The 26414-nt window shown below is 38.3% G+C and overlaps 1 long non-coding RNA gene across 1 annotated transcript in view; it reads right to left on the bottom strand.

Moving 5' to 3' along the window:
• The window catches only part of LOC134760093 (uncharacterized), a 98228-nt gene extending 72994 nt beyond the window's left edge, over positions 1-25234 (bottom strand). Inside the window, exons 1-2 of the long non-coding RNA XR_010137007.1 lie at positions 25121-25234; positions 1100-1163 (exon numbers count right to left, since the gene is read on the bottom strand). This is a non-coding gene — a long non-coding RNA (uncharacterized LOC134760093). The remainder of the gene's footprint in view (positions 1-1099; positions 1164-25120) is intronic.
• Positions 25235-26414: the final 1180 nt, after the last annotated feature.

The raw sequence follows: 26414 nt of genomic DNA, 5'->3' as shown, positions 1-26414 counted from the left end.
CTGTGTTTCCAATAATTGCACAGTTACCTTTCATTAGAGACTCATATCAGCATTTTATTTTTCCTGTTATAATTTGACATGGTAAAAGGAGAAGTGGGCTTTCAAATCTCTAAACTGTGTCAATCTGAGATGAAGGTTTTTAGCATTCTGCCTCTGTGGGGATATTTGGATTTGTGATTCATTTTCCAAATCCTGTTTAACATACAATTAAATAATAATGTAAATATGTGATATAATCTCCCCTGGCTACAAACTTTCACTGACCCTGGTGATTTCCTCCCCTTGGGGTTTTAAATTTGATTTCTATTGCCCTTCCTTACTAAAACCTATATCTGTGTCCTTTTCCGTTGCAATTTGCTAGTCATTTAATTTGTATCCTTTTTTAAATTTATTTTAAATAATTCTTTTTGGAACAAAAAGGAACACTTGATTAGAAAGGAATTATTCTAACTCTGTTGCCAATTTATTTTGGATTTATTTTTATTCTTAAATTATACACCTAGATCATCTCCAAAGTAGCCTCCTAAATTGGTGCACATTAAAATTATGCAAGAAGCTTTACAAATGTAAAGCCTCATCTCCTGATGATCTGATTTAACTGGTCAGGATCAGGACCTGGGCATTTACAAGTTTTAAAAGACTTCTTTATATATCCTAATATGCAGCCTAGGTTGAGAATCATTCTCCTAGGGTCTAGATCCCTTTCTTGAAGGGGTTTGTTCTTAAGTTTCAAAGTTTTGAGTCCTTTTTACACCACCTTCAGGAAAGTCAAGGAATTAGTCAAGCCTAGAAAGAATGTGAATTCTATTGCACACACTCAGATTGCAGGAAGAATCTTTAGCAGTAACAATTGATCTTAGCATTATATTCTACTTCTAAGAATGAACATATGAAATGAAGTCATCTGCACTTAAACTACTTTGAGTCTCTCTGCAGTGCATTATCTGATCTCTTATCAGCATTTAGCATAAACATTCTCAAAATCAGAGGCCTGTAGGCCTTCATTCCATTAGCCCCACATACTATGGTACAGTTAGAGCTGACCTCTGACATGGCAAAGATTTCAAAACAACAAGGTGTGATATAACCTCATGAATACCTGTAGAAAAGACAGTCTCTCTGGGGCATCTATATTTCTTCTCTTTCAGGTGGTCTTCTTGCCTCTGTAAATGGAGAAAGGAAAGACATAGGTCTGAACCAGCCAGCCAGGTATGATTAAAGTGGATGATGCAGGTTTTATTTCACATCATTTCAGAAAATTTATGAACATGGTTTTCAAATCTAGACATGATGTTATACACACCTGGGTTATTTTGAATGATTATTATTTCATTCAGTGGTCTTTCACTCTCCTAATAGAAAAAAATGCCATTCATGATAGTCAAGTTTTATCATTAATAGGATGGCTAAATATTTTTATTACAAATAATTGAAAAAATTCACTTTTAAGTAACATATATACTATAAATGATTAAGAAATCCACTTAGGAAAATTATATGTGGTGCATCTTTAGTATTTTTCAAGATCTCAAGCTACTAAATTGATGTCATTGGATTTATTAAAATAATTCGTAACTAACATCATAAGTTTTAATTCCAATAAATCATCCTTTCAAATGTGTATCCTTCTTAGCTGATAATTAGAATACCCCCAAAATGTACTTGGGGTCACTTGACATCTTTTATTTTATTTATTTATTTTTTTCTTTTTCAAGATGGAGTCCCACTCTGTCACCCAGGCTGGAGTGCAGTGGTGCGATCTTGGCTCACTGCAAGCTCTGCCTCCCGGGTTCAAACGATTCTCTTGCCTCAGTCTCCTGAGTAGCTGGGATTAGAGGCACCCGCCACCATGCCCAGCTAATTTTTGTATTTTTGGTAGAGATGGGGTTTCACCGTGTTAGCCAGGATGGTCTCAATCTCCTGACCTCGTGATCCGCCTGCCTCGGCCTCCCAAAGTGCTGGGATTACAGGCGTGAGCCACTGTGCCGGGACGACATCTTTTATTTTTTTAAACAAAGACCTTGAGAAGAGCAAAGAGGTGTTTTGCTGTATATACAGATCCAGGTGTAGCAAACTTGAGACTCTGAGTACTTATGTTCCTCTTAATTACTCTGAAATAATGGGGGTAAGAAGTTCAGACAAGTTATAGGGAAACAGTAAATATGATTAAAAGGCAAATTAATAGATAGAAATAGATTGTGTGAATTTAATGTGTTTAATGTACCATGTCTAACGGACTGACTATAGAGGAGATTTGAAACCAGTGGAGAAATATGTAAATAACCTAGAGGAGAAAATCTCACCTTACCTTGAATGGATTCATGATGGAGACTGATAGTAAAAGTGATTATACGGCCGGGTGCGATGGCTCATGCCTGTAATCTCAGCACTTTGAGATGACAAAGTAGGGGGTGGATCATTTGAGGTCAGTGGTTCAAGACCAGCCTGGCCAACATGGTTAGACCCCCTCTCTACTAAAAATACAAAAATTAGCCAGGCAACAGCGGCTTTCCCCTGTAATCCCAGATACTCAAAAGCCTGGGGCAGGAGAATCACAAGAGTCTGGGGGGCGGAGGTTGCAGTGGGCTGAGATCATGCTACTGAACTCTGGGCGACAGAGTGAGACCCTGTCTCAAAAAAGTAATAATAGGATCATATTTAGAAATATAAACCATGTCAAGAAAAATCTCTGAAAGACAGAGAATTTAAAAACATAAATAAAATAAGATATTTGGAAAAGTTACCATTACGGTATCCTTTTAGATTTCAGAAAGAAAGATTTATAAAAGATGTGTTTTTAGCAAGAAGAAATGTCAAGGGAAAAATGTAAGATTTAAAGTCACAGATCCTAGTTTGAATTCTTGATCTGTCATTTAGAGTACAACACAAGGCATATTACCAGCACATTTATAAAACCACATTTATAATTTATTTTTTCATGGATGTCATGGAAACAATAAAATGTTATTACGTTATGTAAAGTGCTTTGCAAATTATAGAGGTGCTTTCAAAAATAGGTCAAGATGTACACCTCAAAGTGAGATTCTGGCTTTCCACAAGAGTTCCAAGTTGGTTAGTATTTAATATCCACAGTCCATTTGGAGAAACACTGGTCTAAAACAGTGGGAACTGAACAATGGAAGAAGTCCTTAATTTTGGAAACGGTCAACTTTAATTTAGATTGATAACGCTTGAGCAAAATTGCAAAAGTCTCTGAGTCTTCTTTCTCCTCATCTATAAATCTAAGAGTGGGAACCTTTTTAGAGACCTTCTGAGATTTCATGACATAAGTGTTATAATCAGTTGTGAGGGATATTTCAAATTAATAGTTACTGGTATGAGTTAGCTTTTGTTAATGATTCATATTTTGTTAAGTGTTTGTTCAGATTATTTCTATAATATCATTCTCATTCTCCTGCCACCTGATATGCTTCCTTGAAAGGAACAGAGGTGAGAATTACCTATACCCTACAGTTTATGTGGACAGATAGGTCCTATAGAATGTGAGTAGTAGTCTGTGTTAAGAACCATCTATTACAAGTGTATGCAAAAAAAAGAGAAAAAAAGCTGAGAACTTTTGGAGCGAACTATGTTTGAATCTTCCTTAAGCTCTGAAACAAACAATCAAAAAACAGTGAGTAGAAGCAGAGCTTACAAAGCCACGGAGGGAAATCAAAGATCCTGAATTAACTATTTTCTGCTTGGATATCACTTAATCTTTTTTCTGTCTTTGATTCCTTTCAATATGAGACTAACGAATAATTTGTAAATAATGACCAGAGCTTTCTTCTTCACAATGAGAGCTACTTAGCCATGCAAACAGAGTAACATAAAGGAGAGGAACAATTAACCTCATACATCCACTAGATAGCCAAACACCTAGGAAGGACTGTGAAATCATAGGGGCAGCCAGGTGTGTAGGCACACTCAGAGATAGGTGCTGGGTGCTGGCAACCACCTGAGAGCACTTACTAAGACTGAGATAAGAAAATAGGAAAATTATGAAGGATGCTCTGAAGAATCCTGGGTAAAGAGATCTTGACTCTATATCAGAGAGGAACATAGATTAGGTGGATGGACTATGGCTCGTTTAAGAAACCACCACCAGATCATGATACCTAGTCATTAAGGGTGACAAGTTGAATTGAACTTGCTCCTGCTTGGATCCAATGCCTATCTCCTTCCTAACTCGGCCCCATTTCTCATTTGTAATCCTGTTCTTTGTTCCATCAACTGTCTGGTCCTCAGCCAAGGAATCTGGACATGGATTTTGGCTTGGGTACAATTTGCTGATCTTGTTTTCCACCTTAGTCTGGGCATCTCTCACCCAAGCCTGCCAGCCTGCATTTAGACTAGAGCTTACCAGTTACTCAAAAGATGGGACTTCTGACAATCACATTTTTAAAACACCACATTGAGGTATAATACTTTATACTGTATTTGTTTGTTTGTTTGAGACAGAGTCTTGCTCTGTCACCAGGTTGCAGTGCAGTGGCACGATCTCGGCTCACTGCAACCTCCACTTCCCAAGTTCAAGTGATTCTACTACCTCAGCCTCCTGAGTAGCTGGGATTACAGGTGCGTGTCACCATGCCCAGCTAATTTTTGTATTTTTAGTAGAGACGGGGTTTCACCATGTTGGCCAGGATGGTCTCAATCTCTTGACCTCATGGTCTGCCCACCTTGGCCTCCCAAAGTGCTGGGATTACAGGTGTAAGCCACCGTGCCTGACCAATACTTTATACTACAAAGTTTATCTGTTTAAAGTACAGGATTCACTGATTGTCAGTATATTTACAGAATTGTACAACCATCATAATAATCTCATTTCAGAACATTTTCATCATTCTCAAAAGCAGTGTTGTACCCATTAGCAATAATTTCCCATACCACCATCTCCCAGCCTTAGACAGCCGCTAATGTATTTTGTCTCTACAGATTTGCTTATGCTTTTTGATAAATGATTTAACCAGTCACAGAAAAGATTCCATTTTTTAATCCTCAAATTGCTCACCACATGATCTCTAACTTCTCAGTATGAAGTTGTATTATGGTTTGGAACATTAGCTATTAGAAATTTATTTTCTTATGGGTGTAATTTTCAAAGTTCAATTAGGGATTCTCAAATTGTTCAGATAGGTTTCGCTATTTTTGCTGAATTTTCTTCTGTCTTTTAGCAGTGAGAGAATGGGCATAGCAGTAAAATTAAGAACACATGAAATATCAATAAGTTGACTTCTTTCCCACCACTGAATTTGTGTTTAGTTCTATGTGTCGCTGAGACATTCAGGGCATGAAGTGCCAGCTCTGGTCCTTGATTGCCCAGACTTGTTTCTTGAATTCCATAGCTGGTCACCCACTAGTCACCTATAAAACACTTATTCCCAGTTATATACACTTACAGCCCTTGCCAGGTTATAATTATACCATGTATTTTTGCTTACTAATGTTAGGAGTAGAGAGGATATACAACTAAATAACTTTATGACAGTTTAAACGAGCACAAACACACACTAATTTTGGGGAGAGATTACTTTGATAGAAAGAGAATTTTTACACAGTAAACTAATATTGGTATTGATAAAAAATTAGAATCATTAATTTTTATTTTATAAAATTTTATTGTATTTTTTATTTATTTTTGAGACGTCGTCTCGCTCTGTCGCCCAGGCTGGAGTGCAGTGGTGGGATCTCGGCTCACTGCAACCTCCGCCTTCCAGGTTCAAGTGATTTTTCCGCCTCAGCCTCCCGAGTAGCTGGGACTACAGGTGCATGCCACCACGCCAGGCTAATTTTTTTTTTTTGTATTTTTAGTAGAGACGAGGTTTCACCATATTAGCCAGGATGGTCTCCATCTCCTGACCTCATGATCCACCTGCCTTGGCCTCCAATTTTTATTTAATAATAATATATTTTTTGTGTGCCTATTTTAAACATTTAGGGGGTGTTTGATGAAAGGCATCAGAAACAGATGGAAGAAAATAGAAAAATAGAAACTGATTTATTGAAAAGATAAAGGTTGGCTCATAGAATTAATGGAGAGGGTGAAAATATGTGTCCCAGAGTGGGCAGACATGAAGGCAGCCTTGGAAATTTTGGAGTGAGGAATTGACAGAGGGTACTTTAGGACACAGTAGTCAGGATGAATAAATTTCCATAAGGTCTGTATATCTCCTTATGAGTCAAATTCTAGGGAGAGATTGTCTAATTAGCCCAGCTGTGGTCACATCCTCATCTCCTCAGCCAGGATTTGTTGAAGCACCTGGATTAAGCGCATCACTAAGATTGTATTCAAATGGAGAAGGTGACATTTCCCAAAGCAGACATGGGATGATGATTCTAGAATTAGAGGGAATGAATGCCAGACTGTTAATAGCCAGCATAGTATTTATTTTTCAAAAACTTACATAGTACTTACTCTGATCTGGGTAGTGCTTCAAGCATTTTATAATGAATTCCTCATTAAATCCTCATAATAATGCCTGTGGTAGGCACTATTATTTTCAACTCCATTTTATAGGCCCAGAGTAGTAAAGTGAGTTTCCTGAACTCACACAGCTAATAAGAGAGAGAGAGAGAGTGGAGAGATTTGAACACAGTCCGGCTTCTGAGTCCCTGCTCTCAACTGACACTATGCTGACTCCCTCTAAGCACAATTAGGGAATATCATTACATTGCTTTTAATAAGAATCCTGTGAAATAAATTACCATTTCAGAAATAAGAAAATCTACATTCAGGAAGCTTAGAATTTGACTAAGGCTGCAAGACTTCAGCACTCATACACTTCCAATCACATTATACTGTCTTTTGAACTTTTCATATAGAGGTGGGCGTTAACATTCTATTAATGGCTTAAAATGCCACCTAGATCTCTATGCTGTGTTTTTCCCTATGTAACATTTGAAAGCAGTCTTTTCCTTTTACAATTCTGTCTGCATTTCTTTCAATAAGAAGGCAAATATCAAATCTCTGAGGAATGCCATGTGAATAAGACAGTCTCTGAAAAAGCTGAATCAAGATGCCGTTTGCGTCTTGCCTTTCGTTTTCCCTTCTTCTGAACCACCTACAGTTCTTCAAAAGAAGCATTTTCCTTATTCTGAGTATGCCATGGATTCAATTCCCCAGCAGATCAGCCCAGTCACTCATGGAGCTGAAACCTTTTTAGTGCCCAATCTGTCCAAGATCTTAAAAAAAGAGAATTTCTAATTTTCCTATGTGAATCCGAAAAATAAGCTAATTCTGAATTTTGCTTATATCATGTAAGTTTAAAAGTCCAAATGCAGACATTAAGCCCTTCTCTGAATATTTTTACCTTGGAGGCATCTGACCGGACTTTTTTTCTGAAAGATATATATCTTAAAATAACACAAAAGTACAGGATTTGGGGAGAGGATTTTTAAATCTTTTGCTTCTAATCAGATTTAATCCATTGAGCAGAAATGTGACTGATGGTGACCACACTCTCAGTATCCTTACTAGCAAATGCAATGTGTTTTACCAGCAAGAATATAAAATGGCTGTATTGACCCTTCATTCTTCAGTGGCTGACATGACATGTGACAGGTGACATGGCATCCCAGGGAGATGAAGCCTAGGTTGTGGACAACCCCAGGGATACTGATTACATGAGCCCGCCATTCACTTTGACTCAGGAGGATATTGCACACTGGTTAAGAGTGGCCTCTTAAGATTGACTGCTAGGATCCAAACTGGGCTCCACCACCTTCTAGCTAGGTTACATTGGGCAGCTCACCTGTAGCACTCTGTTTCAGTGTCCACAGAGGGTGACTGTGAATATTACATTAGACCATGCATGCCTTAGAAACCAAAAACTAACTGCTATATTAGGCATCACAAGAGTCATTAGTAAAAGTGAAAGAATCAACAGTGTACAGTGTATAGCAATTTTTGGAAATATAATTTTGTTTATATGTAGAATGGGGTTTCTTCACAAAGCATCATTTTTTAAATTGCTTGAAAGTATCTTCAGAACAATTAATAGATATCATTTGTTTTCATTGCAGTAGAGAACCACTGATCTAGAGGTCTGGTGAAAGCAGCAAGTAATAGGATGAAAATAAAAAGCAAGAGGACCAGATAAGCAGTCAGAATTACAGTGTATGAAATATTTTCTCCATATTTATTTTATTAAAATATCAGTTATGTCTTCCATAATCTGACTCCAGCACTTTTTAAAGTGTCCATTAGACAGGAAGGGGTTGTAGAAATTTTCCATGGGTGACATCAGGGACTTCAGGACTTCATCTGTATATCGATGCCTGTATGTATATTTTTTATGTTTTAAACTTTTTATTATGGTAATTCAGAAACATACAAAAGCAGGGAGAACAGGATAATGAACCCTCATGGACCCATCACCCACCAATAACAGGTTTGAACTCTTGGCCAATCTTGCTTCATCTTTGTTCCCACCCACTCCTCAGACCTTAAATTAATTTGAAGCAAATCCTAGATATTCTGACATCCCATCTAAATAATATTTCAGTATCTATTACTAAAAGACAAGAACTCTTCACTTAATTAGTTTTTACGTCCAACTTTTATTAGATTCAGGGGGTAGGTGTGCAGGTTTGTTACATGAGTAAACTGCATGTCATAGGGGTTTGGTATACAAATTATTTTGTTACCCAACAAATAATCTACCCAACAGGCAGATTTTCCAGATTTTCCATTCTCACCCCCCTCCTACTCTTCACCCTCAAGTAGGTCCTGGTGTCTATTTTTCTCGTCTTTATGTCCATGTGTACTCTTGTAAAATGTAACCAAAATACCATTATTATACTTCCGTAAAAATTAATTTCTTTATATTATCAAATGTCCAATGTGTGTCTGTAAACAAATTATATATATATACACACACACATATAATTTTTACAGCTTATATTTTGAATCAGGATCCAAACAAGGTCTACACATTGATTGGTTAATATATATGTAATATATATGTCTTTTATATCTCTTTTATTTTATTTTATTTTGATTTCCAACTTTTAAGTTCAGGTACATGTTCAGGATGGGCAGGTTTGTTACATAGGTAAATGTGTGCCATGGTGGTTTGCTGCACAGGTCATCCCAGCATCCATCAGCTATTTCTCTTGATGCTCTCCCTCCTCTTTCCTACCCCCACACACTCCGATAGGCCCCACTGTGTGTTGTTCCCCACTACGTGTCCATATGTTCTCATGATTTGGCTCCTGCTTCTAAGTGAGAACATGTGGTATTTGGCTTTCTGGTCCTGCTTTAGTTTGCTGAGAATAATGCCCTCCAGCTCCATCCATGTCCCTGCAAAGAACATAATCTCATTCCTTTTATGGCTGCATAATATTCCATGGTGTAATGTACCATATTTTCTTTATCCAATCTATCATTGATGGACATTTAGGTTGATTCCATGTCTCTGCCATTGTGAATAGTGATGCAGTGAATATACACATGCATATATCTTTATAATAGAATGATTTATATTCCTTTGGGTATATAGACAGTAGTGGGATTGTTGGGTCGAATGGTATTTCTGTCTCTTAAGACATTGAGGAATCACCACCCTGACTTCTACAATGGTCGAACTAATTTACACTCCCACTAACAGTGTAAAAGCGTTCCTTTTTTATCCACAACCTCGCAGGAATTTGTTGTTATTTGACTCCTTAATGACAACCATTCAGACTGGTGTGACTTGGTATCTCATTGTGGTTTTGATTTGCATTTCTCTAATAACCAGTGACACTGAACTTTTTTTCACGTTTGTTAGCCACATGTATGTCTTCTTTTGAGAAGTGTCTGTTCCTCCCCTTTGCCCACTTTTTAATGGGGTTGTTTGTTTTCTCTTGTAAATTTATTTAAGTTCCTTATAGATGCTGGATGTTAGAGCTTTGTCAGATGGATAGATTGCAAACATTTTATACCATTCTGTAGGTTGTCTGTTCACTCTGATGATAGTTTCTTTTCTGTACTGAAGCTCTTCAGTTTAATTAGAACTCATTTGTCAATTTTTGCTTTGGTGCAATTGCTTTTGGCATCTTCATCATGAAATATTTGCCCATGCCTGTGTCCTGAATGGTATTGCCTAGGTTTTTTCTAGGGTTTTTATAGTTTTGGGTTTTACATTTTAGTCTTTATCCATCTTGAGTTAATTTTTGTATAAGGTGTAAGGAAGGGGTCAGCTTCAGTTATCTGCATATGACTAACCAGTTCTCCCAGCACCACTTATTAAATAGGAAATCCTTTCCCCATTGCTTGTTTCTGTCAGGTTTTGTAGAAGATCAGATGGTTGTAGGTGTGCAGTCTTATTTCTGGGTACTCTTTTCAGCTCCATCTGTGTCTGTGTGTCTTTTCTTGTGTCAGTACCATGCTATTTTGCTTACTGTAGCCTTGTAGTATATAGTTTGAAATCTGGTATTATGAAGCTTCTGGCTTTTTTTTTTTTTTACTTAGGATTGTCTTGGCTATTAAGGCTCTGTATTGGTTCCACATGAAGTTTAAAATAGTTTTTTCTAATTCTCTGAAGAATGTCAATGGTTATTTAACGGGAATAGCATTAAATATATAAATTGCTTTGGGCATTATGGCCATTTTCACGATATTGATTCTTCCTATCCATGAGCATGGAATGTTTTCTATTCATTTGTGTCCTCTCCGATTTCTTGGAGCAGTGGTTTGTAGTTCTCCTTGAAGAGGTCCTTCTCTTCCCTTGTTAGCTGTATTCCTAGGTATTTTATCCTCTTTGTGGCAGTTGTGAATGGGAGTTCATCCATGATTTGGCTCTTGGCTTGCCTGTCAGTGGTGTATAGGAATGCTAGCAATTTTTGCACATTGATTTTGTATCCTGAGACTTTGCTGAAATTGCTTATCAGCTTAAGAAGCTTTTGGGCTGAGACAATGGGGTTTTCTAGATATGGGAACATGTCATCTGCAGACAAAGATAGTTTGACTTCTTCTCTTCCTATTTGAATACGCTTTATTTCTTTTTCTTGTCTGATTGCCCTGGCCAGAACTTCCAATACTATGTTGAATAAGAGTGGTGAGAGAGGGCATCCTTGTCATGTGCCGGTTTTCAAGGGGAATGCTTCCAGTGTCTGCCCATTCAGTATGATATTGACTGTGGGTTTCTCATATATGGCTCTTATTAGTTTGAGGTATTTGCCTTCAATACCTAGTTTATTGAGAGTTTTTAACATAAAGGGATGGTGAATTTTAACAAAGGCCTTTTCTGCATTTATTGAGGTAATCATGTGATCTTTGCCTTTAGATTTTTTTATGTGATTAATCAAATTTATTGATTCATGTATTCTGAATCAACCATGCTTCTTGAGGACAATGCATACTTGATCGTGGTGGATAAGCTTTTTGATGTGCTGCTGGATTCAGTTTGCCAGTATTTTGTTGATTTTTGCACCAGTGTTCATCAAGGATATTGGCCTGAAGTTTTCCATTTGGTTGTGTCTCTGCCAGGTTTTGATATCAGGATGATACCGGCCTCATAGAATGGCTTATGGAGGAGTCCTTCCTTTTTAATTTTTTCGAAGGGTTTCAGTAGAAATGGTACCAGCTCTTCTTTGTACCTTAGGTGAAATTCAGCTTTAATCCATCTGGTCCTGGGCTTTTTTAATGGTTGGTAGGATATTTACTACTGCATCAATTTTAGAACTTGTTATTGCTCTATTCAGGGATTCAATTTATTACAGGTTCAGTCTTGGGAGGTATGTGTCCATGAATGTATCAGTTTCTCCTAGATTTTCTAGTTTATGTGCATAGAGGTATTTATAGTATCCTCTGATGGTTGTTTGTATTTCTGTAGGGTCAGCAGTGATATTCCTCTTATCATTTCTGATTTTTATTTGAATCTTCTCTCTTTTCTTCCTTGTTAGTCTAGCTAAGATCCTATTTTGTTAATTTTTTCCAAAAAAAATAAGCAGCTCCTAGATTTTTTATTTTTTGTAGCTTTTTTTGTGTCTCTATCTCCTTCAGTTCACCACTGATCTTTGTTATTTCTTGTCTTCTGCTAGCTTTGGGGTTTGTTTGCTCTTGGTTCTCCAGTTATTTTACTCATGCTGTTATGTTGTTAACTTGAGACCTTTCCACCTTTTTGATGTGGGCATTTAATGCTATAAATTTCCCTCTTAACACTGCTTTAACTGCATCCCAGAGATTCTGGTAGGTTGTACCTTTGTTCTCACTAGTTTCAAATAATTTCTTGATTTCTACCTTAATTTTGTTATTTACCCAAGAGTCATTTAGGAATATGTTATTCAGTTTCCACATAGTTGTGTGGTTTTGAGCGAATTTCTTAATCTTTAGTTCTAATTTGATTATGCTGTGGTCTGAGAGACTGTTATGATTTCAGTTCTTTTGCATTTGCTGAGGAGTGTTTTACTTCCAATTATGTGATTAATTTTAGAGTAAATGCCATGTGGCCATGAGAAGAATGTACATTCTGTTGTTTTTGGGTGCAGAGTTCTGCATATGTCTATCAGTTCTATATGTATATATGTGTGTGTATTTGTGTGTGTATATATATGTATATATGTATATATATACATATGTATGTATCTATTGGTTCTGTATCTATCTATAAATATTTATGTATCTATCCACTTGATCCAGAGCTGAGTTCAAGTCCTGAATGTTGTTGTTAATTTTCTGTCTTAATGATCTAATATTGTCAGTGGGGTGTTAAAGTCTCTCACTATTGTTGCGTGGGAGTCTAAGTCTCATAGTAGGTCTCTAAGAACTTGCTTTACGAACCTGGGTGCTCCTGTATTGGGTGCGTATGTATTTAGGATAGTTAGCTCTTCTTGTTGAATTGAACCCTTTATTATTATGTAATGCCCTTCTTTTTGTTTTTTGTTCTTTGTTGGTATAAAGTCTGTTTTGTCAGAAACTAGGATTGCAACTGCTGCTTTTTTTCTGTTTTCCATTTGCTTGGTAAACTTTCCTCCATCCTTTTATTTTGAGCCTATAGGTATCTTTTTGCATGTGAGACTGGTCTCTTGAAAACAGCATACCAATGAGTCTCCATTCTTTATTCAGCTTGCCATTCTGTATCTTTTAATTGGGGTATTTAGCCCATTTATAATTAAGGTTAGTATTGTTATGTGTGCAGTTGATCCTGTTATCACGATGCTAGCTGGTTATTTTGCAGACTTGTTTATGTGGTTGCTTCATAGTGTCACTGGTCTGTGTACTTCAGTGTATTTTTATAGTGGCTGGTAATGGTTTTTCCTTCCCATATTTAGTGTTTCTTCAGGAGCTCCTGCAAAGCAGGTCTGGTGGTGATGAATTCCCTCAGCATTTGCTTGTTTGAAAAAGATCTTATTTCTCCTTCACTGATGAAGCTTAGTTTGGCCGGACATGAACTTCTGAGTTTGAATTCTTTTGTTTAAGGATGTTGAATATTGGATCCCAGTTTCTTCTGGCTTGTAGAATTTCCACTGAGAGGTCCATTGTTAGATTGATGGGCTTCTTTTTGTAGATGATCTGACCTTTCTCTCTAGCTGCTCTTAACATTTTCTTTCATTTTGACCTTGGAGAATCTGATGATTTTGTGTCTTGAGGATGATTTTCTCATGGAGTTTCTTACTGGGGTTCTCCACATTTCCTGAATTTGAATGTTGGCCTGTCTTGCTTGGTTGGGGGAAGTTTTCCTGGATGATATCCTGAAGTATGTTTTCTAACCTGGTTTCATTCTCCTTGTCTCTTTCAGGTGCCCCAATTCATCATAGATTTAATCTCTTTACATAATCCCATATTTCTCAGAAGTTTTTTTCATTCCTTTTCATTCTTTTTTCTCTATTCTTATTCACCTGTTGTTTTTCAGAAAGATATCGTCTTCAAGTTCTTAGATTCTTTCCTCTTGGTCTATTCTGTTATTAATACTAGTGATTGCATCATGAAGTTCTTGTAGTGTGTTTTTCAGCTCTAACAGGTCAGTTTTGTTCCTCTCTAAACTGGCTATTTTGGCTGTCAACTACCATGTTGTTTTATCATGATTCTTGGATTCTTGTTATTGGGTTACAATGTGCTCCTTTAGCTCGGTGAAGTTTGTTATTATGCACCTTCTGAATCCTATTTCTGTCATTTCAGTCTTCTCAGCCTCAGCTGAGTTCTGAGCCCTTGCTGGAGAGGTGGCGTGGTCATTTGGAGAAAAAGCGGCCATCTGGCTTTTTGAGTTTTCAGTGTTTTTGCATTTTTTCTCATCTTCATGGGAGTATCTATCTTTGACCTCCAAGGTTGCCGACCTTTGGATAGGGCTTTTGTGTTTTGTTGTTGTTTGTTTTTCTTTTAATAGTCTGACCACTCTTCTTTAAGGCTGCTGCAGTTTGCTGGGGATCTGCTTCAGACCCTAGTTGACTCAGTTTTTTCTGTACCTGGAGGTATCACCAGTGAAGGCTATAAAACAGCAAAGATAGCAGTCCATCCCTTCCTCTGAGGGCTCCATCCCAGAGGGATACTGACCTACTGCCAGCCCAAACACACCCCTAGGAGGTGGCTGGAGACGCTGGTTGGGAGGTCTCACCCAGTCAGGAGGAAAGGGTTCAGGCAATCACTTAAAGAAGCAGTCTGGATGCTTTTTGATAGAGAAGTTGTGCTGTGTTGGAGATTCCTCCAGCCCCTGATCAGTTTGGTCTCTCCAAGATCCATAGACTGGACTGGCTGAGAGTCTTGAATGGCCAATGTGGCAGACTTCCTGCCCCTCAGGCATGCTCTGTCTGAGAAAGTGATTAGAGATCTATTGGCCCTGTAGAACACAGGTGGGGTGGGATGGATGCCCCTGCTGAGAGGACCTGCCTGGGAGGACCTGCCCTATGATGAGCAGTGAATCAGGTTCCACCTAAAGAAGCAGTCTGACCATGCTTTGACCAAACAGCTGTGTCATGGTGGGGAGCCACATCTGCTCCTATTGACATGGACTCTCCAAAGCCCACAGGCTGGAATGGCTGAATTATCCAACCAACCCAGGTGGCAGCTCTCCCCTCCCCTGGGCACTATGTCCCAGGGAAAGATCAGAACTCTATTCATAATAAGTGCAGGCAGGTGTAGCTGGAGGGCCTGGCTGGGAGGTCCCTCCCAGTGATGAGAAATGGGTCAGGGCCCTGCTTAAAGAAGAACTGGCCCCTTTTTTGTTTTATATTTATCTAATTTATCTATATCTATATTTTATACATAATACTGGGATCTTTAAGGGGATAACTGAAAACCAATAGACAGGTAAAGAATTTCAGGTCCTCAGCATGTGCTGAGGACTTGGGTAGGCATTCAGAGGTCTGAACCCGGCAGTTATGGGTCTAGAGATGCTGGCCAAAGTTGCAAGCTCAGTAGAATGGTGTAGGCAGGGTTGGGGGCAAAGTACAGGTCCAAGAATAGCATGAACATCTAAGCAGATGGTTCAAGGTAGGAAAACACTTGGATATTTTGTGCAGATACTGTATTTTTAAAATACACTATCTCATAAGTTCTGGAAAACAATCATTTGAAGAAGATAGCATTTTCTTGATGTTCAACATGAGGACACCGAGGCTTAGATGTTAACTAGTTTCCTCTGTGCTACGTTTTGAACTGAATTTGTTCACCCAAAATTCATTTGTTGAAGCCCTAACCCACAATGTAACTGTGTTTGGAGACAGGGCTTTTATGTGGTAAAGTTAAATAATGCCTTATGTGTGGCACCTGAATCCAGTAGGTTTGGTGTCTTTCTGAGAAGAGGAAGAGAAACCAGAGCTTCCTCCACAATATGAAGAAACAGAAAAGGCAGCTGGCTTTGAGCCTAGGATGTAGCTAAGACTTCAAAGGAAGTTCCTTTGAAGAGGAACTTCACCAGGAACCAAACCAGCTGGCAACTTGATCTTGAATTTTCCAGACTCCAGAACTGTGAGACAATAAATATCTGTTATGTAATTCATGAAGCTTGTGGCATTTTGTTATGGCACCCTGAGCTGACTAATGTAATGTAATTATGAACTACTGATTGGCCAGGATTTGTGGTTCAAACCTGATAGGATGTGCTATGGTTTGGATGTGCTACGGTTTCCAAAAGAGCATCTGTTGGAAACTTGGCCTCCAAAGTAACACTGTTGTGAGGCGGGGACCTTGGAAGGTGGATAAGTTACAAGGATTCCAACCACATGAATAAATTAATGCTGTTATCATGGAAGTGGATTAATTATCACAGGATTGGCTTTCTTATAAGAGCTAGCTCTCTCTAGCACTTGCTTTCTTGCCTTTCTGAATATCCACCATGGGACTAACTTTGTCAGATGCTAGCACAATGCTCTCAGACTTCTCAGTCTTCAGAATTATGACCAAATACACTGCTTTTCTTTATAAATTATCCAGTCTGTGGTATTCTATTATAACAACAAAAGATAGACTAAGACAGGAGTATAGAAAAATGCAAATAGATTTAAGATGGAAGCTGCAGAATATAATTTTGCATTGGTAGGTTGGCTTATACAAAAGTAAAAAATAGAAAGTTGGCATTTGGTTATAGGATAAGGCCTCTGCTTGACTTCAAATAGCTTTCTTTTTTCTTTCTTTAGGGAGATTATGTCTAGCAGGTACTATTCTCCAAAATGGAACAGGGCCTTGAAAATGCCAAAGATGAAAACAGAGACTCCAATCCAGAGGGCCTCTAGGGAGATAGCCTATTTTAACACGATCCCTTCTTTTATTTTGAACACCAAAGCGGTTCTAGATGTAATTGCATCTATTAACCTTTTAACTGTAGTTTTGTTACTTAACACTAAAGTTCTCTAAATGGAATCAAACCAGATACATGTACAGTAGAAGGATGACATGATTTCTATACTAGATTAGAAGACAGATGGGTGACTTTGCTCAATCATCACTCAAGCTTTCCTACCCAAAAGAACATAAGACTACAGTAATATGTAATGTGATTCAACATTTTTTTTGTTTATTTACTTATTTCTATTTTAAGCAGTTGGGTATTTTGAATTCATCTGGCATTTTGATGATAGACAGTCACCAGTGTTGCTTTTTAGTTCTCTGATTCTCATTCTGTTACCTGAAATGTAACCAATGGATAATTATCCTTTTGGTTCACTGTAACTTGGGGGCAGGGGAAAGACAGAAACTCCATTTATTATATAGAGAAAGTACAGATTTACTCAGGAAGGGATTAAGGTATCTTCCTAGTTCAATAGTGTAAATACTTTTCTTTCTAATCAGTCATTTCTAGGATGTAGCTAAGACCTCATAATTCTTTGGTGAAAGTATAATGTTATGATTTCTTTGGTATCCTCCAACTGATAATTTTTGCTGTGTGTCAGTCTGGTCCCTTACTGGGCATATGAATATAATACTATCTCTATATGTGCCCTCTTTCGAATATGAAGTTCTAAGGGCTTCTTATACAGTAGAAGAAATTAAATACTACTTTTATAGTTTTCAGCTAATATTTAAATCAGCAGTGCTAAAATGCCAACAGAACAGTGCTTGCAAGATTTCCAGAACAGTCTTGGCAACCAAACTGCCTGGGGAATTTGTATATAAACTGAAATACCAGCTTGAATATGTTTCCTTTAAACAAAGGCAAACTTGAAGTTTTATCTACCAATCTCAGTGATAAATAAATCTAGAGCTTCAAATTCTGTGACATTTTTAAACCAGACAAAGACAATGGTCCAATGGCGATAAGAATAAACAGATAAGTCTTCCTCCAAAAACTGGTTAAGAAAGTAAAAATGTTGCTGCATCATAAGTACGTCCCATTTCTGTCGCTGCTCCCACCTAATTCACTATTATACAACTTCTAGATTGATTTTCCTATACCATAGCCCTGGTCATTTCTCTCACCTCCTTAAAATGCTTCAATTGTTTCCTGATGTCTACTAAATAAAACTGGTATTTGAGACCAGTTTAACATCTGGCCCCAAAACCCTTTCTAATTACTGTATCTGGCCAAACTCTCCATTGCACTTCAAACTTCACCAAGTCTAAGACTGCTCATGAGTTTTGAAATATTTGCTTTAACAATCTTCCTGAAACATCTGTCACTTTCCCTGTCAACCACAAACCCATCACAGACACTCAGTACAAAGCTGCTTTTGGAATATGGGGTCCTGAACGCAAAAGCCTTCAGAATCCAGGCTTAATGAGTAAAAGACATAAAAAAAGTTTGATGTTTGTCTTAGCTTGAGATGCTACTACAAATGCCACAGATGAGTAGGATAAATAATAGAAATTTATTTCTCACAGTTCTGGAGGCTAGGAAGTCCAAGATCATAGTGACAGCATGGTCAAGTTCTGGTGAAGGCCCTCTTCCTGGCTTGTAGATGGCCACCTTCTTGCTGTGTCCTCATGAGAGAGAGTTTCATCATGGGGGCTCTACTTTCATGACCCAGTCTAAACCTAATTATTTCCCAAAGTCTCCGCCTCCAAATGCCATTACTTTGAAGTTAAGGATTCAGCATATGGGTTGTGGGGGTATACAAATATTCAGTCCATAGTGATGGTGATAACCAACACTGCCTTGGTGATGGATGCTAATAGAAAATAATGGGGCCGGGGTAAACAGGAGAGCACAGAAACACCTAAGGGGGCTGCTGCTACACGCTCTAGTCAGCTGCTGTCATGTGTGAATGCCAGCCCAACTGATTATTTTTTTAAAGGGAAACTATTTGGTCATCAGAATTACTACATTATCTAATCTATACGGTTGGTGGGAGAATGATTAGAAATGTACAAAATGCCATTAGCAAAATATCTTTGAACACATTTGGCAGCCAGTAAATAAATACTAGCTGTATTATTATTAACAGTTTTGATATAAAAGAGGGAGAGAAGAAGAAAAAGATGAAATTTTTTTTAGTATTTTTTTTTTAATTATACTTTAAGTTCTAGCGTACATGTGCACAACGTGCAGGTTTGTTACATATGTATACACGTCCCATGTTGGTGTGCTGCACCCATTAACTTGTCATTTACATTAGGTATATCTCCTAATGCTATCCCTCCCCCCACCCCACAATAGGCCCTAGTGTGTGATGTTCCCTTTCCTGTGTCCAAGTGTTCTCATTGTTCAATTCCCACCTATGAGTGAGAACATGTGGTGTTTGGTTTTTCGTCCTTGCGATAGTTTGCTGAGAATGATGGTTTCCAGCTTTATCCTTGTCCCTACAAAGGACATGAACTCATCATTTTTTATGGCTGCATAGTATTCCATGGTGTATATGTGCCACATTTTCTTAGAGAAAAATATTTTCTCCATCAATTAGGCAGATAATACAAATTTCGATGGTCAAAATTTTCTACGTAGAGCACACATTTTTCCCTTAAAAAAGATATGTTTTGCTATGGATTGAATATTTGTCCTCTCCAAAATTCATGTTGAAATCTGAGTTGTAACACACTAAGTAATGTACATTGTAACAGTACGAAGAGGTGGGATTTTTAAGAGGTGATTAGATCGCCAGGTCTCTGCCCTCATGGGTGGAATTTATGCCATTATTAAAGGGTGAATTTGGCCCTTTCTTGCTTTCTTTTGCCCTCACGAAAGCTTTCATGAGATGCGAGCCTCCAATCATGGACTTCCCAGCCTTCGGAACTGTGAGCCAATAAATTTCTGTTCATTGTCAATTAAAAAAAAAAGAAAAGGATGAAAATAAATTGAAATATATTAAAGAAGATAAAATTGTGAACATTACACTATGTTAAATATTATATGAAACTATAAGTTTTCAGAGAAGGAAGAGATTATTTTCAGCTGAAGATATATTTGAAGACATTATTTGAGACAGAGGTTGCACTCTGGCTTCTCCCAGGCTAGTGTCAGCAAGTGCTCATGTATCATTCTGGTTTCAATCAGAGAAGCAGAGTCCTATGAGTTATACAGAATAAGAAATTTGTTACAGCAATTAGACCTTACAGAATCATGGGAGCTGTTGAAGAGATCTATTTGTGCTTGTTTCCCCCTATATCTACTGTTGGGCTTGAAGTTGATATAGACCAGCCAGGTCAGCATCTGCAAAGGAAAGTGGGACTGAAGTGGGCTAGAATAAGGGAAAACTGACATCTTTGTTGATGAACTGGAACATAAAAAAACAAATTGAAACCTGTATCTGTCTCACATTGAAACCTGTATCTGTCTCTCTCCCAAACCTGTTGATGCAGGTAACCTTCAGGGTATATGGTGTCTTTTACCACAGATCAACACAGGTGCCTCGGCAAAAACTTAACCCAATTTTAGAAGGTCCAGTGCAAGTTGGAGGAGCTAGAAGTCAGGACACTGCCTCATGCCAACAGCATGAGCTTTTGGGTCAGAGTTATCAATCCAGGCCAGCTAGAGGGCTGACTTTCACTTCTAACTTGCAAATCTCACACAAACTTCTCTTATGGCCATGTCTAATACAAAGTCACCTGGGGAAGGCATTTTGAAAAATATAATTGCAGCTTAGCTAACAAAAACTTCAGTAAGAAAACACTTAGTATTTGTCTATTGGCTGCCAACTACGTTCAAAGATATTTTACTAGTGGCATTTCATATATTTCCACTAAATATCCCACCAACCCCATAGATTAGAAAGTGTAGTGACTCTCATGCTTTTGGCTACAAGAAACAAAATCCTTAACAAAAAGTGGCTTAAGTAATAATAATATTTATCTTATTATTTTTTTTTTTTACATTTGAAGAAATCATATTTATTGATGTACTTCTCTTTTTAAATTTTATTTTCATTATTATACTTTCAGTGTTAGGGTACATGTGCACAATGTGCAGGTTAGTTACATATGTATACATGTGCCATGCTGGTGTGCTGCACCCATTAACTTGTCATTTAGCATTAGGTATATCTCCTAATGATATCCCTCCCCCTTCCCCCCACCCCACAACAATCCCCAGAGTGTGATGTTCCCCTTCCTGTGTCCATGTGTTCTCATTGTTCAATTCCCACCTATGAGTGAGAACATGCGGTGTTTGGTTTTTTGTCCAATATTTATCTTATATAACCAGAAGACCAAAGGTTGAGCAGACTGTGGAACTGGTGTGTTATTTCTCAGCTCCACTCTTTGGTCATTCTGTTGGTTCTACCTTCCTCTGTTGGTTGGCTTCATCCTTAGAGCAGGAGGAAGATGGCTGCAGTTGTTTTATGAGCTTTTCTTTACCCACAGGCAACCTTCTTGGATAGAATCCAAGACATGCTTAGGCCGGTTCTTGCACAAATGATCCACATCTGGTCCATAGAAAGCATTCTTACAGCCTCTCACTCCGTATGTGTAGGTCATAAAGGAAGACTTAGGGCATTATTTTCCTTAGGTATCTGCACCTACAACTGTAGACAACATTTATAGTTATTTATATGGTTGCTTTGAAGCCCTTTTTATTAGACGTGAAATAGGATTGATGTTGCCCACCACTCTGCCGCAAAGGAGGGGAAGCACTCACAGTACATCTCTTTCCAAAGTATTATCTTTTTAATCTCCTGCTATTTTCTCAGACTCTATCACCTATAGGCTAAAAGTAGTGGCCATCAACATGTCACAGAACTGTTTTTTTCCCCAGCTCCTTCGCAAGTCCAGCATAGGTGGCCACAATCCCACAGCGGGTTGTGGGAGCCTTTGATTCCTTGGTCTTTCATATGAATCTGACACCAAGTAAGTTATGTTTTAAAATGTAATTATACATACAACATAAATTTGCCTCAAGATGGCATGTTACAATTTGCCATAGCCATAATGGCTTTCTCTAATATGGTTAATCTAGGTACTATTATATTTCACATTAGGGGAAAAGAATCATGTTACTCATTTTCTTGTTTATTAAAACATAGGATCTTCTTTCACCTAGTCAGCAGATAGTTTCTCATATAAAAGCTTTATGAAAATAGGGAATGCATCCAGGGTTTCGTGAATGTACTGATTTGATGCTCAGACATTTACATGAATTATAAAATAATAATCATAGACATGATTTTAGTGTCTACTAGATGTCAGTTGGTTTTATGCATTATGTCAGTTCTCCCAATGATCTTGAGGGTGAGTTACTATATTCACTTTACAGAGGATGAAAATTAGTTGCCACCAGATTAAGGATGTTTTCTGTGGTTCCCTAGCTATTGTATTAGTCTGTTTTCACACTGCTGGTAAAGACATATAAGAGACTAAGAAGAAAAAATGGTTTAATGGATTTACAGTTCCATGTGGCTGGGGAAGTCTCACAATCATGGTGGAAGGTGAAAGCCATGTCTCATGTGGCGGCAGACAAGAGAAGAGAGCTTGTGCAAGGAAACTGGCCCTTATATAATCATCAGATCTCGTGAAACTTATTCACTATCACAAGAACAGCACAGGAAAGAGCTGTCCCCAGGATTCAATTACCTCCCACTAGGTCCCTCCCACAACACATAGGAATTAAAGGTGAGATTTGGGTGGGAATGCAGTCAAACTATATCATCCCACTCCTGGCCCCTCCCAAACCTCATGTCCTCACATTTCAAAACCAATCATACCTTCCCAACAGTCCCCAAAGTGTTAACTTATTGGGGGAAGCAGCCCCCAATATTTCATCGTAGGTTCCTTCCATTTTCTAAGTGTTGGCCGGTCTGAGAAATAAAGAGAAAAAGTACAAAGAGAGGAATTTTACAGCTGGGCCTCTAGAGGTAACATCACATATCGGTAGGTCCATGATGTCCCCTGAGCCACAAAACCAGCAAGTTTTTATTAGGGGTTTTAAAAGGGGAGGCATTGTACGAACAGGGAGTAGGTCACAAAGATTACATGCTTCAAAGGGCAATAAAGATCATACGGCAAAGGCAAAATTAGAATTACTGATGATGGTCTATGTCCTGCTGTGCACATATTGTCTTGATAAACATCTTAACAGAAAACAGGGTTCAAGAGCAGAGAACCAGTCTGACCAAATTTACCAGGCTGGAATTTCCCAATCCTAGTAAGCCTGAGGGTACTGCAGAAGACCAGGGCGTATTTCAGTTCTTATCTCAACCGCATAAGACAGACACTCCCAGAGTGGCTGTTTATAGACCTCCTCCCAAGAATGTATTCCTTCTCCAGGGTATTCCTTGCTGGGAAAAGAATTCAGCAATATCTCTTTTACTTGCATGTCCATTTATAGGAGCTCTGCAAGAAGAAAAATATGGCCCTATTCTGCCCGACCCTGCAGGCAGTCAGACCTTATGGTTATCTTCCCTTGTTCCCTGAAAATCGCTGTTATTCTGTTCTTTTTCAAGGTGCACTGATTTCACATTGTTCAAACACACATTTTACAATCAATTTGTACAATAGTGGTCCTGAGGTGACGTACATTCTCAGTTTATGAAGATAATGGGATTAAGAGATTAAAGTAAAGACAGGCATAAGAAATTTATAAGAGTATTATTAGGGAAGTGATAAATGTCCATGAAATCTTCACAATTTATGTTCAGAGATTGCAGTAAAGACAGGCATAAGAAATTATAAAAGTATTAATTTTGGGAACTGATAAATGTCCATGAAATCTTCACAATTTATGTTTCTCTGCCACAGTTCCAGACAGTCCCTCCATTCGGGGTCCCTGATTTCCCACAACATTAACTCATTTTAACATTAACTCAAAAGTCTGCAGTCCAAAATCTCATCTGAGACAAAGCAAGTCCCTTCTGCCTATAAGCCTATAAAATCAAAAACAAGTTAGTTACTTCCTTGATACGATGGGGGTTCAGGTATGGGTAAATACAGCCATTCCAAATTGGAGACACTGGCCAAGACAAAGGGGCTACCGGCCCCATGCAAGTCCAAAATCCAGAGGCGAAGTAAAATCTTAATTCTACAAAATGATCTCCTTTGACTCCATGTCGCACATCAAGGTCACACTGATGCAAGAGGTGGGTTCACATGGTCTTGGGCAGCTCCCCACCTGTAGCTTTGCAGTGTACAGCCTCTCTCCCAACTGCTCTCATGGGCCGGCATTGGGTGTCTGGATTTTCCAGGTGCACAGTGCAAACTGTCAGTGGATTTCTGGGGTCTAAAGGATGGTAGCCCTCTTCTCACAGCTCCACTAAGCAGAGCCCCAGTAGGAACTCTGTGTGGGGGCCCCAACCCCACATTTCTCTTGCACACTGCCCTAGCAGGGGATCTCTATGAGAGCCCTGCTCCTGCAGCAAACTTCTGCCTAGACATCTAAGTGTTTCTATACATCCTCTGAAATCTAGGTGGAGGTTCTCAAACCTCTATTCTTGATGCCTGTGCACCCACAGGCTCAACACCACATGGAAGCTGCCAAGGCTTGGGGCTTGTACCCTCTGAAGCCATGGCCCAAGCTGTACCTTGGTCTCTTTTAGTCACATCTGGAGCAGCTGGGACGTGGGGCACCAAGCCCTTAGACTGCACACAGCACAAGGACCCTGGGCCTGGCTCACAAAACCATTTGTTTCTCATAAGCCTCCTGGCCTGTGATGGGAAGGGCTTCTGTGAAGACCTCTGACATGTCCTGGAGACATTTTCCCCATTGTCTTGGTGATTAACATTTGGCTCTTCATTACTTATGCAAATTTCTGCAGCTAGCTTGAATTTCTCCTCAGAAAATGGAATTTTCTTTTCTATCACATTGTCAGGCTGCAAATTTTCTGAGCCTTTATGATCTGCTTCCCTTATAAAACGGAATACTTGTAACAGCACCCAAGCCACTCCTTGAATGCTTTGCTGCTTAGAAATTTCTTCCACTAGATACCCTAAATCATCGCTCTCAAGTTCAAATATCCACAAATCTCCAGGAAAGAGACAAAATGCTACCAGTCTCTTTGCTAAAACATAACAAGTGTCACCTTTGCTCCAGTTTCCAGCAAGTTCCTCATCTCCATATGAGACGACCTCAGCCTAGACCTTATTGTTTACATCACTATCAGCATTTTTGTTAAAGTCATTCAACAAGCCTCTAGGAGGTTCCAAACTTTCCCACATTTTTCTTTTTCTGAGCCCTCCGAATCCTCTGCCTGTTACCCAGTTCCAAAGTCACTTCCACATTTTTTAGTATCTTTTTCAGCAACAACCCACTCCCGGTACCAATTTACTGTGTTAGTTAGTTTTCACACTGCTGATAAAAAATATACCTGAGATTGGGAAGTAAAAGAGGTTTAATGGACTTACAGTTCCACGTAGCTGGGGAAGCCTCATGAGCATGGCAGAAGGGGAAAGGTACATCTTACATGGTGGCAGACAAAAGAAGAGAGCTTGTACAGGAAAATTCCCCTTTATACAATCATCAGACCTTGTGATGCTTATTCACTGTCACAAGAATAGCACAGGAAAGACCTGCCCCCATGATTCAATTACCTCTCACTAGATCCCTCCCACAACATGTGGGAATTCATGAAATTTGAGTGGGGACACAGCCAAACCATTTCAGCTATCAAATGATAGATTCAAAGTTTGGTTATCTGTGTTTGATCTAAGACAATATTTTTATTATACATAATATTTAATGCTTTAAACTCATGCATCAAAAATAATGCAAGTGAACAGATGCACAGCTGATATCATACTAAATAGGGAAAGACTGAAAGCATTTTCTCTAAGATCTGGAACACAACAAGGATGCTCACTTTAACCACTGATATTCAACATAGTACTGAAAGTCCTAACCAGAGCAATCAGACAAGAGAAATAAATAAAGGGCATCCAACTTGGAAAGGAAGAAGTCAAATTATCCTTATTTGCAGATGACACAATCTTATACTTGAAAAAAAACTAAAGATTATAACAAAAAAACTATTAGAACTGTTAAACAAATTCAGTGCAGAATACAAAATCAACATGCAAAAATCAGTAATATTTCTATATGTCAACAGTGAACAATCTGAAAAAGTAATAAAAAACAACCCATTTATTATAGCTGCAAATAAAATCAAATACTAGATATAAACTTAACCAAAGAAGCAAAAGATCTCTGCAATGAAAACTATTGAACATTGCTGCGAAATTGAAGAAAACATGAAAAATGAAAAAAAAAATTCCATGTTCATGAATTGAAAGAATCAATATGTTTAAAATGTTTACGCTACCCAAAGTCATCTACAGATTCAACGTAATCCAAATCAAAATATCAATAACATTTTTCACAGAATTTTTTTAAAGTCTTACAATTTATATGGAAACACAAAAGACTGAGAATAGCCAAAACTATCCTCTACGAAAACAACAAAACTTGTAGCAATCACATTACCTGACTTCAAATCATATTACAGAGCTATAGTAACCAAAACAGCATAGTTCTGGCATAAAAACAGACACACAGACCAATGGGACAGAACAAAGAACCCAGAAACAAGTTTATACATCTAGAGTGAACTCATTTTTGACAAAGGTGCCAGAATATACATTGGGGATAGGACAGTTCTTTCAATAAATGGTGCTAGGAAAACTGGATATTCATATGCAGAAA

This window comes from Pongo abelii, chromosome 15 (assembly GCF_028885655.2).
Source record: "Pongo abelii isolate AG06213 chromosome 15, NHGRI_mPonAbe1-v2.0_pri, whole genome shotgun sequence".
Classification (NCBI taxonomy): domain Eukaryota; kingdom Metazoa; phylum Chordata; class Mammalia; order Primates; family Hominidae; genus Pongo; species Pongo abelii.
The sequence above is the reverse complement of the archived record's forward strand: the minus strand, read 5'-3'. Positions and strand labels throughout refer to the sequence as shown.